Source organism: Camponotus vicinus, unplaced genomic scaffold (genome assembly GCF_025532165.1).
Source record: "Camponotus vicinus isolate PSW18456_S1 unplaced genomic scaffold, iyCamVici1.0 SCAF_4, whole genome shotgun sequence".
NCBI classification, from domain to species: domain Eukaryota; kingdom Metazoa; phylum Arthropoda; class Insecta; order Hymenoptera; family Formicidae; genus Camponotus; species Camponotus vicinus.
This window is the reverse complement of record NW_028141976.1, coordinates 6430013-6445538: the sequence shown is the minus strand read 5'-3', so window position 1 is coordinate 6445538 and position 15526 is coordinate 6430013. Positions and strand designations below refer to the sequence as shown.

Sequence of the window (15526 nt, the reverse complement as noted above, 5' to 3'; positions counted from 1 at the left end):
GCAGCAAAAAAATGTTCTTCCTTCTTAAAGTAAAATTACACAATTGTTCCATAAGAAATACATTCTTAGCGCCAAGTTTTTTTAATTAAAATTTTTTTTACTTTTTTGTTTTATATTAATTTTCAGTTTTCAATTTTTAAATAAATTTTTAATTTCTTAATATTATTATTTTTGAAAATTAAAACAACTATTTTGTATAACAATGTTTTCAATTAAAATATTTCTATTTAACTTGTACAAGCTTTCTTCCTTGTACTTCTATTTATCTTGTACAAATTTTTATTCTTAGTTGTCGCAATTTTTTTATATCACTACTTTTGTAGACAATATGACAGTTGGATACAATTAGTGCATGAACTTGGCGCCCTTTTTTTACCTTTTTTTAAAATGGTAAGTTTTTGGGGATTATATCACTTCTTTTTTTAGTCTAATTTGTGTGCTAAGAGATATTATATTAAAAAAAAATATATATATATATATATATATATATGTATATTTTTTTAAATATATAAGCAAATTATATAAAAATATATATAGAATAAGTATATATAATATACTTATTCTATATATTATATATATATATATTATATATATATATAATTATATTATATATATTTATATTTGGCTTGTAAAATAGATATATTTATTTACCTTGCGCTCCAATTATCATACCTTACTGGCTCTTGCGAATTTTTAATTAATAATTTTATTATTTATTATTTAACTTGCCCTTTATTATTTATCACTACTCAAAATGCGGTTAATAATACATGTCACTAATGACACATATGACACATGTCATTAATATCGCAAATATCGCAAAGCGTCATTAGCGCAATCTTCCGTCGAGAGTAGGAAATGTACGTTTTCTCTTTCTATGTGTTGTGTACATGTGCGTTGATGACGATGATGATGATGATAAAGACATTTCTTAATTGAAAATTTTCATATTTCGATTTTGCGTTATGATATTTCCGTTTATAGATCATGCTGCACAAAAATAAAGATACTTTCTTTATACAATTCAAACCCGCTCTATCGATTAAGGCTAGTAAGAATTCGATCCGTTCAGCCGTTATTGAAATCTGAGTTACTCTCAACTGTCCGACTCGCGTATAGATACACGGAGTGCCGCGCTAATGCTTCGCATGAACTTGGCGCGAGACACTACCGTTTCTCTTGATAAATACAATATGTGGTAAGGCCAAGTATTTTTATTTATTATAAAACATGTGTGTATACTATATTTGTTATCATAAAAAGAAATCAAAAACTTTGTAAGAGATAAAGAAAGAGACACACAAATTACATATTAAATATAATATAGTATAATTTGTATTATTTTATTATTTGTGAATTAAATAATATATTAAATCCTGTTGATTTAATGATAAAATTTCATAGAGTATAAAATATAAAAAAAAATTGTGTAATAAAATTCGACAACAGCAGAATTAGATTTATTTTAGTGTGTGCGACATATGTAATCGAAACATATGTAATAGAAAAGAACGGAAAAGTAATTATCATCTGTCTAAAACATTTCTTAAATGAAAATATTCACAAATATTTGGAATTTTGCATCTATTTCCCTATCTTTAATTGTAATATTTCTGTTTATAGACACGTAGAACACAACTACAGATACTTTCCTTAATGAAACCCAAGCTATTGATTAAGTCTATTAAGATTGATATTGAATAGTTATTGAAATAGTTATTGAAATCTGATAATCGATGATACTTCTAAATGAGCAACTCGCATATACGTAGATACATAGATACGAGACTAATCTTGTCGTTGCTGCGAGTGACTTTATTATCGTGTCTTTTGATTTTTCAGTTCTTATGTTTGTTACTTTTGAAAACATTTTAATGACAATATGTGTAATATACGCTGCAAAATATTGTTCGACGTTCGACATTCGACATAAATTAATATCGAGAATATTGAAACAATAAAAATAATAAAATGCATATAATTTTACCAAGTTGATTATTATTTTCAAAAATATTTAGATAACAAAACATTTATTTTTTATTTTATAATTTCATATCATATTTATTTAGCAAATGCATTGAATAAAATGTACAAATCAATATTATTATTCAATTACTATAATAGTTAATATCTTGAGTAATGAATTTCTTTTCATGTATCATTATGAAGCCACAATGATGAACGTCAAACCTGAACTCTTATCAAATCAGATCAATCAATGTCTCGAAATAAGTGCGAGGTAAAATAATATTTTATATTATTGTTTCTCTCTTTTACATTATTGTTTTTTAAAGTAATTTTTTTTACTTGACTTCTTACAATATTAAAATATGCACAAATCGTAAAAATAAGTCTATCTGAAAATAATTTATAAAATTCTTTAAAAAATTGCACTTTCAAAAGAATTTTTACAAGGGTTTGTAGAAATTATATTTTAAATTAAATCTTTATTATAAATAATTTTGTTGACATATATAACCAGGAAAACAATATTTTTCTTTTGCTCTATTTGGAATTAAATTAATTAAATATATTTTTATAGTTTATAATATAGAATATTATTTTAATAGAAAGATGTGTGTGTTTTAGCATGAGGAAAATTTTCACATTAAGATTACGGAATGTGTTCTTGTATCCTGATTTCATATTTAATCTGACAGCTGCAGGACGAAAACAAAAAGAAAATATAAACATTTTATACTCTTTTATGGATAAGGTAAATATTATGAATATTAATAAGGAATTAATTTTAACTTATACTTTATACTTACTCATAAATTATTATTTCACAGTTAATACAACAGCATTTAATAAATGCAGAGAATAGCAACAATGAAAATGAAACAACTCGTAAGTTTTGTCTATATTTTATTTGTATATTTTCATTGTTATTATGATGCAAGATTTGTAAATAATATATTTTTCAGCAAAATAATATTTTTCAAAAGCTTAAAATGCTGTTAAAGTGCTTGCTTTCATTGTTAAAATACTATTATAATGTCTAATTTTAATCAATGCTAAAAATATTTTTCTTTTCTTATGTTTATTTTTAATATTAATTTTTAGAATATCTAATTTTTCTTATATATATGTTATTGTATATTATTGCTATATTTTTATGCTATTAGAAAACTTGAGAAAATAATTAACATGTATCCACACATGCACAAAATTTTACATTTTTTCTTTTATAATATAAATAAAACACTCCTCGATGTACTAATAAAAATGTCTAACGGGAAATTTCGGCAAGAAACAATACGGGAGAATTTACTTACGATGATATTAGCGGTATGTAAAATATCTCTATATAATTTTTACATAATGTTTGTATATAAACAAACATTTATTATATTATATATAAAAATTAGAAAAGAATTGTACGTGTGTGTGTGTGTGTGTGTGTGTGTGTACATATAAACATATTCATATATATAATATTTGTATATATATAAATGCACTTAAATTGTGCAAAAAGACCCCGCACATTTTATATTAAAAAAGTGGCTTCGGTCAAATTGGCTAAAATTGAAATATGTTGTAGTTTAGGTGATGCTGATCAAAAGTTTCCTGAGGTAAAAAGTCTAAAAATCAAAAGTATAAAAGATGATTTGAAATGGATAGTATTGAAGTTTAAAAAACGTCTGTTTTTGAATACATAAATTAAATTAATATACAGGGTGTTGAAAAAAAAAGGATAATTTAATATGTTTATGTTAGTATGTTTATGTTAATATTTTTTGTGTTAGTTAATAATTTAATTTGTAATTTATTTGTAATTATTTGTAATGTGTTTTTTATGTAATTGCAAATTAATTGTAATTTACGTTGTATATATTATAATTATGTGTAATATATATTTTATATATGTATTATATTCTCTGTTTGGAAACTCTGTATTAAAAGGAAATTAAACTAAAATTAAAAAAAAATTTTCCTCTTCAATATATCTCCACCTTAACGAAGGCATTTGCCGGGTATGAAGGTTTCAGTACTCTCATGAACCTGAGAACTATGCCGGCGGTAACATATGCCAATATTCATATAGACTATTCTTACTCTCTAAAAGTGAATCAGTGTATTATCACTGTAATCAGTGCTGTACTTATAACTGCTTGTAATCAGTGAGTATTTACTGTTTTTCAGTGATAATATACTATATACTACTTTCACTAGCGTGAAGCAGTGTATTATCACTGAAAGACAGTAAATACTCACTGATTACAAGCAGTTATAAGTACAGTACTGATTACAGTGATAATACACTGATTCACTTTTAGAGAGTATATTTAAAATCATTTTAAGTATGATCTTAGATCGCGTCTTAAGATTCCATACAGTTATTAAAATAGTTATGTAACAATTTCCAACTTATTTAAAACACTGACTGAATGAATTAATTATTTTAGAGATAATTAATTAAATAATCTATAAATTAATATTTTTCTATAATTTAATATTCCGTGTGTATATTATATAATGCATAGAATATTTCGGCAACAAATTACCAATAACATGTTCAGCCTTGATGATAAACAGTAAAGCGTTATTGTTTACATATATCATTGTCATGGGTGTGGGTGGGTGGGTGTGTGTGTGTGTGTGTGTGTGTGTGTGTGTGTGTGTGGGTGGGTGGGTGTGGGTGTGGGTGTGGGTGTGGGTGCGGGTGCGGGTGCGGGTGCGTGTGTGTGTGTGTGGTGTGTGTGGTGTGTGTGTGTGTGTGTGTGTGTGTGTGTGTGTGTGTGTGTGTGTGTGTGTGTGTGTGTGTGTGTGTGTGTGTGTGTGTGTGTGTGTGTGTGTGTGTGTGTGTGTGTGTGTGTGTGTGTGTAGAAAGAAAGAGAGAAAGAACCACAAAATTTTATTTAAAAAAATTAAAATTAAAAATTTATATATATTTATATACATAAGCGTCTTGCTATACAGCACTGATGCTACTGGCATTTCGTGCACATAGCACGGAACAAAACCAGAAATTGTGCACATTATATGTTACCCTTTGAGAACATTAGTGGCTTCGTAGTTCATGTTTTTCAATGTTCTCAGAGGGCGTATCGCTTTCAGGCTGATATCAGAGAGAAGACTGAGAGATGTCATGGCCCGCTTTTAGGTGATCCCTGGAAGCGATACTCCCTCTGTGGACATTAAAAACGTGAACATGAACTACAAAGCCAATGTCCACGAATGTTCTCAGAGGGTAACATATATGTCTCTCTGATAATATAAATAATATAAATAAAAATATAAATAATTTAATTAATAATAATTTATTATATTATAAAAATATTAGTATGTTATTTATTATATTATAAAAATATTAGTATGTTCTCTCTTTCCACGCTATTATTTATTTATGTGTGTTCTTTTTCTTCTCAACATCATTTATTTATTTTTTATTTATTTATTTATTTATTTATTTATTTATTTATTTAGCTCGCTCTAAGTCAGTCTTCTAAAATGCAAAACTAAATATTATAGAATTTGACTTTGAAAATAAAATAATCGAATAAACTCAAATAATTGGCATAAGGAAAGATTTCGTGATAAGTTATTTAATAAATAATCAATTTTAATTAATTAATGAAAATACTTCTATAATTTAATATTCCGCGTTAGCGTATATTTTATAATATATAAAATATTTCGGCAACGAATTATCGATAACACGGTGTTCGACTTTGGCAATACAAAAAATAAACAGTAGCGCGCTATGTTAAAGCTTTAATATTAGAATTAACTATATTTCGACCAATGTTTTAATTTTCTCAATCCTTGTTATTAAACAATATACAATTTAATCGAAAATCGATTAAATGATAGAAATCCAAAATATTAAATAATTACTTCGATCATTGCGATTTTTACGGACAATAATTATTATTATAATATTTAGAGTCACAAATATATTTCATCCGTGTTACTTTATCGTTCTACTTGACAATCTAAATGTAATTTGGATTATGAGAGAACACGAAGTAAATCAATCGAATTATAGATGCAAATAATTAGCATAATGAAAGGATAAATTGTTTAATAAATAATCAATTTTATTCGATAAAATACTTCATTAATTTAATATTCCGCGTTAATGTACATTTTATAATATATAAAATATTTTGGCAACGAATTATTGATAACACGATGTTCGACTTTGGCAATATAAAATATAAACAGTAGCGCGCTATGTTTCGGTTTTGTCATCATTCGCACGGTGACTCTCGAGTAATAAGGTAGTGGTGAGAAACGTTTCGTATTGTATTGTAATTTTTTTACTAAATACGATTACGATTAGTATCGAAACATAATTTGCTTTAAATATTAATATAAATTAATTAATTAAAAATTAATTCACGACATGAAACTGTATCGCAACTATAAATCTTTATCGAATCGCAATCATTTATTACCGTGATTAAAAATTGAAACAAAATAATTAATATAACACATTAGAGAAAATATTAGACAATAACATATGAAATTATATAAATGAGATACAGATAGCATTGTAATATCTGCATGTCGATTGTGAAACGATTTATATAATTTCATATGTTATTGTCTAATATTTTCTAACGAGTAATATAGTGATACGCCGTTAAATTTCTTTTCTAGATACGATCGCGATTAACATCGGAAAATTATTTATTATATAACAATATAATTAATTAACTTTTATAAATAACACATAATTAATATCTATATACATACCGCGACGAAAATTCTCGAATCGCATATTTCGTAATTTATTCATTTAATTAATTATAATAAGAATCATATAGTAACAGAAATCTAAAATAATAAATTATTATTTCGATATGAAATCGATTTTTACGAGCAGAAATTATTTCTTTAATATTTATAGATATTTATAGAGTCGAATATAATATGTCTGCGACGTTTTATTGTTTTATTTTTCAATCATTGAAATATAATTCGGATTATAAGGATGCACAGTAAAATAATTGAATCGTGGATCTAAACAACCCAGACAGCACAAAAAGGCCAAAAGATGTCTTAAAAACATCTAAAAGACTTTAAGACGTCTTTAAATCGTCTTTTAGATGTCTTTTGTACATGTGTGCTGTCTGGGAATTAATATAATGTAAGTCTCCATGATACATCATACAATCTTTTAATAAATAATCATATAATTAAAAAATCTATATAATCTAAAGTACTTCTATATACTTTAATATATTCCATATGTATATGTATATATATATATATATATATATATATATATATATATATACATGTGTGTGTGTGTGTGTGTGTTAAAGTACGTAAAATATTTCGATGACGAACAAGACAATAACATTGACCTTAGCCGCGTAAACAATAGCGCGCTAATGTTTATATGCCATAGTCTTGAAAAATGTTTCGATAAAAAAATAATAATAACACGGTTTTTCGGACTAATTTTCTCGGCTCTATTATTATTCGCGCGACGACACTCAAAGAGTAAAGTAGTAGTACAAGGCGCTCCGTTAAATCCTTTTCTAGATGCGATCGCGATCAATATCGACAAATTATTTGCTGTATCAAAATACGTAAAATATAATATAATATAATATAATATAATATAATATAATATAATATAATATATATGTATTGTTTACGCCAAGGTTGGTATTATTGTCTGTTCGTCATCGAAATATTTTACGTACTTTAACATATTTATATTATATTATATTATAGTATAAAATATAATATAATATAATACAATATATTTCGATATGACTAACGGACAATAACGGTGTTAGGCCTTGACAATGTAAACAATAGCGCGCTAGTCATACGGTCTTGGTATCATTCACACGGCAACACTCGAGCAGTAAAGATCGTAGTGCGAAATACGTCGTATATTCTTAAATTAATTATTAATTAAACAATTATTGTATCATGACTTTCAATTTTATTAATCTTTCGATCCTATAATTCGTATTAATATACATGTATTGCATATATATATCAATAATGAAAACAACATTTGTAATGAATTAGTATTTAATTTAATTTCATAAAAACGTCGAGCGAATCGTACTTCTCTATCCCTTATACAATATATTAAAGTGCGTCTCTCGTAATTATTCCGTGATCGGGAGTGCCGTGCAAAGTGTCTCGCAATCGTTTCTACATATGACTAAATATAATTAATTGTTTGTTCGCGAGTGAACGTGAGTGCTGTGAAGGTGCAAACAAAGGATGAAGAAAGGAGAAGGATATCTGGAAAAGTATCGGACAGCCAGAGAACAGTGAGAGAGCCTGAAGCAGCCAGAGAGATATGCGGTGAGTAATTTATAAAAATTATTTATTATTTATATTGTTGCGTCCCCGCGACTCGTTCCTGCGGATGTATACGCCATCCGTTATTCTGTCGGGAAGTATGTCGATGGAAGAAGATCGTCTCCGCGCGCGTTGTTAAGAGGTTGTTTAACATCAACGACGGTCAGCTGAGTCTGAGCCCAGCTGTCAAGCTGAGCAGTCGCGCGTTAAAATCTGTGTTTCGTTTTACGAATTACCTGAGTTCTTGTATGTTTCTCGTGGTTCTATGTTTCGTGGTTCTTGTGTTTCAAAGAATTGTATTATTATTATCGAGTGCGCGAGTGCGAGCGTGTGCCGATCAATTGTGTCGCGCGCGTTCGATACATATCGTTCCGCGGACGCAACAATATATATTAATTTGAAAATAGACATATTGCTTATTATTTTTTCATTTTCTCAATGGTATATATAATTCGCTCTAAAAATCACGTAATATAATGCATGTATAAAATATTCCAGGTTTTATTTTAACATTTTAACATTTAACATTTTAACATTTAAAGTATCTATAATAAAGCATTTATAATATTTTTGTTATTAATTAATATTTTTATATATAAATATTTTAATATTTTATAAAATATTTTTAAAATAATATAATTATTTAAATATTTCATATATGAAAATTAACATACTCTCTTTATATAATTATATTTTTCAAAAATTTATAATAAAGAAACATTTTTTTGCTAGTTTTACATTTAAAGTATTAATATCAGAGATAAATCTCTCTTAAAAGATAAAAAAATTGAATGCGCGTAATAATTAATTTTACAAAATAAATTATTTTGAGTTTTATAAAGAATAAATCTATAAGAATATTAATTGATTATATTTGAATTTGATTTTTGACATATTGATTTAAAAATAGAAGTGTGTGACAAGAATTAAAATTAATAATAATTTGAATTGTATTTAGATTGTTAAAAAGTTGAATGATAAAACATCGAATAAAATACACTTAATCTTTAAGTATTGTTAAAGAAATAATTATTCTTATAAAAATCACAATAAAATAAATTATCGTTTTATTGCTAAGTGTTAACTGTTAAATGCAACATAAAAATTAATTACTTGATACTTTTTTATTATCATATAAAACGATAATAATTATATTGCGTGTGCGCACATTGTGTTGCGATTATTATAAAAATGACATGGATTGTAATTAAATATTACTATTACTGTCAATTTATTTATTTGTCATGTATATTCGTGAAATTTAAATCGCGATTTTTTTTCTCATTTAATCATTGGGTAACATCGACACTTAGTTTATCTTCTCGCGATAATATTTCTTTTAGAAAACCTTACAAAATACATTAAAATTCCGGGTACTCTTTCTTAATTGAAAGACATAATCGATAAATTTATTAGTGATTCTTTTGATTGCGATAGATTATATCAGCTATATACGCCAATCTAAAAATTTCTAATAAATTTTACATTGTACGCATTTCTGATATTTTCGTGTAATATAATAAAATATTCTATGTATATATTCTATATAACAATTTATTATGTATATCAAGTTATTATGAAAATTATAACAAAACTATGTATAAAAGTTATTTATAACACTCACAATAGAGAATAAATCTTGAGTAAAAGTCTCGCAAAATGGAAAATATATCTTCATTTTTCGAAAAATTATCTTACTCTCCGAACTTTCCTTTCTTTTTCTTTCCATATATATAATATTATTGTAAGTCCAAGCGTGTGTGTTATAATGCTCTCATGCAACATCAAATTATCCGTATTATTGAAAATATTTGAATAAATTCGAATATATATTTATTTGATGTTGATAGCATCATTAATTTATAAATTATATTATAATTATACTACATATTTTGCTTCGCATATTTTTCTAAACACGACTACGATTAGTATCGAAACATGATTTGATATAATTATTAATAATTAAAAATTAATTAACTTATAATAAACGACATGAAACTGTATCGCAACGATAAATCTTTATCGCATCGCAATCATTAATTACTGCGAATAAAAATTGAAACAGGGGATACATAAAAGGGGATAAAAGAATTAATTTTGTTATGATCTTTCGATTATTAATGCTTATTATAATAATTTCCTTAACGATATCTATTAGAATTAAATAAATTTCAACCAATGCTTTAAATTTTCTTAATCGGCAATAACTCATAGAAGATTTCAACGACGAATTATAACAATAACGTAGTATAAGTCGTCCTTGGCGATATAAACAGTACCGCGGTAATGTTTTTAATTTACGGTCATTCGCACAGTAACCTTGAGCAATAAAGTAGTGACGTTTCATATATTATCAAATTCTTTCTTTACATAGTCGACCCTGGCGATATAAACAGTACCGCGGTAATGTTCTTGACTTACGATCATTCGCTCAGTGGCTCTTGAGCAGTGAAGTAGTGATGTGAGACGTTTCATATATTATCAAATTCTTTCTCTAAACACAATTGCAAGTGCAACGAGGAACTTTTCGTGAATAAGTGTAAGTGCAACGAGGATTAAAGTGCCACGAAAAAAGAGCGAAGGAAGCAAAAGAAAAAAGGAGGTTTTGGAAGTGGATGAATCAATAAGATATGATGTAAGTCATTAATATAAATTATTTATCACATTCATTATTTATTATATTGTTGCGTCCCCGCGTCCCGTCCCGTTGAATGTATTCGTCACCCGTAGAATTCTTTCGAAGAAGATCGTTTTCGTGCGCGTTGTCAAGATATTGTTATAAACAACGACTGTCAGAGAGTCTAAGCCCAGCTGTCAAGTTGTGCGGACGCGCGTCTATTTGTGATCCGTTTTACGATTATTCTGAATTCTTGTATGTTACTCGCGATTTATTAAAATTCTTGTGCACCTTAAATCGCGTTATTATTTACGAGTGCACGAGCGTCAGCGTATGCCGATTGTGTCGCGCGCGTTCGATATATATCGCGTTCGATATATACCGCGTTCCGCGGACGCAACAATATATAAATTATTTATCAATAATATATATATTCAAAATATACATTTCTCGTTTCGTTTTATTTCTTTGATTGTGATTTAATAGTGATTTTAAATTGTAACATATATAATACATATACTTATAAAAAATATTCCATTTTATTTTAAAATAATTAAAACATTTATAAAATTTTTTATTAATTAATATTTTCAGATACCTTTATGTTTTATAAAACATTTCAAATTAATATATTTATTTAAATATTTCACATATAAAAAAATAGAAATTTTTTTATTTATATTTTTAAAAGTTTATATCTAAGAAACATAAATTATTTTGTAATTACGCAGCTTATAATATTAAAATATATATATTTAAAAGTAAAGATGTAAAAATTAATTGCGCGCAATAATTAAATGTAAAATCAATTATTTTGAACATTGCTTTGTATAATAAATGTTCTTTTATCCTTTATATTCTTATTTATCGTTTATATTTGCGTATTTAAATTTATGTACTATATTACAAAATAAATTTCAAATTATGTATTATATTATATATAAAATTATATATAATATAACCCTCCCATGGGGTACACCTTGTCGCGGTGGGAGGGCTTAGTACTTGGATGGTGCCTTGAGATTTATCTTAAATTTTTCTATTTATGATAAATCTTAAGGTGCCTGAATGGGAAGCTAAGTACCCTTTCGCGTCGTCGGTGCCGTCAACGTGCTGCGGACGGTAAGCGCTTTGTTACCGCGTTTTCGCGTTGTAGTATTCTCGCGTCGTCGCGTTTTCGCGAAACTTTTGGACTTTTCATATAAAATCCCAATTTCATTTATTGTCACGAGTCTCTACTTCCGATGCCAACTAACTGGGATGTTTCGAGTTTGCACACGTTGCTATGCAACGTACACTCTTGCTTCGTGCTTCGTCAAGTGATTCGGCCCGAATTAGTTAGAACTCGATCGATTGCTCGGAATGATCGTCAATGGGTCCCTTCTCTTTGCTCGTCTACAGCCACACGCACTGCGTGTGTTAACCCTGTCGAGAAGTCGAGTGGATTCCCCTAGGCACGATTTTCGCTCGGTAAAAGGGATTGCCTCCCCATTTTCTAAATTGCCGAATGTAAGCATTTAAAAAATGTGGGTATCCTCTTCTTTTGCCGTCTACTAGCCTGGTGTAGCATATAGCAACCGCGGGAGGCATAATATGTCCGGGCGGAGTACCTGAAATCGTGCTTAGCGGGTCCAGGTTCGATACGAGATAAGATAATTATGCGCGAAAAAGAGTTGGTGAACTTCATTTTCCTCTATTTCCGTCAATCGTTTCGTCTTCTTTCCGGTTTAAGCTTAGTCCTTGCTCGTTGTATCGTTGCAATTCCGACCGGTTGACTCGAAGTTGAATCTCGTAAGTGGGATTTTTGCTCGTACTGAAACCGGGAGTGCCGTCTAATGTATAGGTATACATATTAAGTATATACATCGCGCGATCAAATATAAAATTTTTAATCACATCAAAATAGTGCGGAAATCGTTAAGTATCGCGCGTAAAATAGCGAAAATAGCGATATAAAAATATCGCTCGTGAGTGCGGGAGTGCCGTTGAAAGTATCGCGCGACAACATGAGAGGAGGAGGAGGCCTGGGAGAGGCATCAGGCACCTGTGAAGCAACTCTATGTTAAATAAATTATCGCTTATATATAATTATTTATTAATTGCGTACGCGCGATTTAAATTAAGTAATTAATCGCGTAATTTGATTTTTTATATACATGACTTAAACAAGAGAAGAAGAGAGAAATTTTTACATAAAAACTGTAATTTAAAAGTTTCTACGTTCGAATAGCTTTTAATAGAATTATTGAATTATTACTTATTAGTAGAATTTTTTTCAAAATTTATAAAATTGTTTATCTGCTTATTATTTATGTGCGTCGGATATAAAATTAAATGCATATAATAATAATTTTTTGACCGTGACTACATTTTGAATCTTCTTTGTATGTTACAAACCAACAAACTATTGTGAGAGGAGGAGGAGGCCTGGGAGAGGCATCTTGCATCGGCGAAGCAACCTGATGGTGAATATTTATTATTTGTATATCAATTGTTATAAATCGTACGCACAATAATTCGTTCTTATAATTTAAAGGAATTAAAGAGAAAATTAGAGAGAAAGATTTTTATAAAAATCATATATAAAAATTTCTATTTAAAAAGTAATTTTAAAATTTATAAAATCTTCCCACGTGTTTATATCTGCTTATTATTTTACACACCGGATATGAAATTCCGCACAATAATAATTTTTTTAAATATTGATTGTATTTTGAGCTTTGTTATAAATGAATTTTATATTTGTATGTTACAGACAACGTAGCTTCGATAATGACAACTCCGCTGTGGCACATCAATGCTCCGGTAAGTAATAAAGACTTTTATTTAATTTTAAAGTGACGGATTCACAGAGATTGTAGATAAATCCGTTGCCATAAAATGGATGAGCTAGAATAGATTAAATTAAATAACTTTTAATAAATTCGTTCGAAATATATTGCATCCATTGCGAAAATATATTGCAGTATTTTAATTATAAAGAAAAAAGATAGAGAAAAGATTATTTTTGTATAGATTTCACCTAATTTATTAAAAATAAAGAACACAAAAAATTGTATCAATTACATCTAATGCTAATTTATTCGCTTATAACGCGCATTTATCTTATTCTCTTATCTTACTCTAATTTCTTATTAGCTCATCCATTACAACATTTGTTGTAGATATTGTTTTTAAACTTAATGTAAAGCCAAATAATTAATTAATGAAATAACTTGTAATGTGATAAATGTAATATGATAAATGTTATACACATTAATTTTATATTTTATTATAAATTATGCACTACTATAAAAATTTATTAATTACATATATTATTATAATATCAATCAATTTTTATTGATAATCTGCACAGAGACTTTTATATTATAAGAATTTTATATATTATACCAGGCTGCTAATAGCTGAAGCCAGGATAACCATTTACATTTGGGCAGGATATACATATACAGATTAGATTAATATACATATTATGTCGTATTGTCAATTTTTGCCGGCATTTATTAAAATAAATATAAACTTCTACGAGATAGTGATTAAAATGAACATAAGTAGTTACAAAATATTAAAATATAGTATTTAAATAAATATGAGCAATGACCAGCAATTATTAAAATAAATATACAATCGATACTCATATAAATTACAATTGCATCTTTCGAGAGCGATAGTTATGTTAAATTCTGTGATACCCGGTATAAATTCTGTCCAGTTATAAATGGTTGCCTTTGTTTTACATTTTATCATATGAGATATGGCCGTGTTAGCAGTCTAATATAATATAGAGAAATTTGTGATTTGGCTTTATTTTAGTTTAAAAAATTAAATTGAATTTATTTTTAAAAATGCTAAAAAAATGAAAATATTTAAATTATTAATTTAAATTATTAAAATTATTTTCAGGAATACTAAAAGAAATTGCAAAATTGTTAATGTTTAAGAAGATTGTAAATTGCGTAAATACATTCTTATGTAAATTACACGAAAAATTATCCAAAGTATACGTATAATGATTATATAATAGTAATTCATTAAATTAACATATTTATTTTTATAGTATATATTCTTTAAATATTTATAAAAGAGTAACTATTTATATTTTCATATCAAAGAATCATTAATAAATTCGGAAAATTTTTATAAAATGTAAAAATTCGATGCTAAATTAATGATTAAATATAAACGTTATAAAATTTGACGAACGCCTTTGTTATAGAATCGCGAGTCAATTATTATAAATTTTATGATATGCTTTCCGTTAAATTTATCTATTTATGAATTCCATATCGCGCGGAGCTAAATATTCTTAAAATAAATTATTAAATTATGATTGCGAAAATACCGTGCTCTTTCCGTGTTCTTTCCGCGTTCTTTCCGCGTTCTTTCCGCGTTCTTTCCGCATTCTTTTCGCATTCTTTCCGCGTTCTTTTCGCGTTCTTTTCGCGTCCTTATAAAAGATTACCGTTTTAACAAAAGAATTTTATCGCTGTCCCTCTCGTCAGATAATATTCCTAAATATTGCTAATTAAATATAAAGAAATATCGAATAAAAGTGTGAAGATTCGATATAATAAGTCAACGATTAAATAATAACTTCACAAAATTTAACAATCACCTTCGATATTA

The 15526-nt window shown here is 27.3% G+C and overlaps 1 long non-coding RNA gene across 3 annotated transcripts; it reads left to right on the top strand.

The window, feature by feature from the left end:
- The first annotated feature begins 1019 nt into the window (after window positions 1–1019).
- On the top strand, window positions 1020–3688 carry LOC145970843 (uncharacterized). Of its 3 annotated transcripts, XR_014438632.1 has the most exons (5): window positions 2106–2239; window positions 2590–2716; window positions 2793–2850; window positions 3129–3291; window positions 3545–3688. It is a non-coding gene; the product is annotated as an uncharacterized LOC145970843 (long non-coding RNA). The 3 variants fall into 3 exon arrangements; XR_014438631.1 differs by lacking the exons at window positions 3129–3291; window positions 3545–3688 and adding an exon at window positions 1020–1198 and having other exon boundaries at window positions 2170–2239; window positions 2793–3043; XR_014438633.1 differs by lacking the exon at window positions 3545–3688 and having other exon boundaries at window positions 3129–3405.
- The last annotated feature ends 11838 nt before the right edge of the window (window positions 3689–15526 follow it).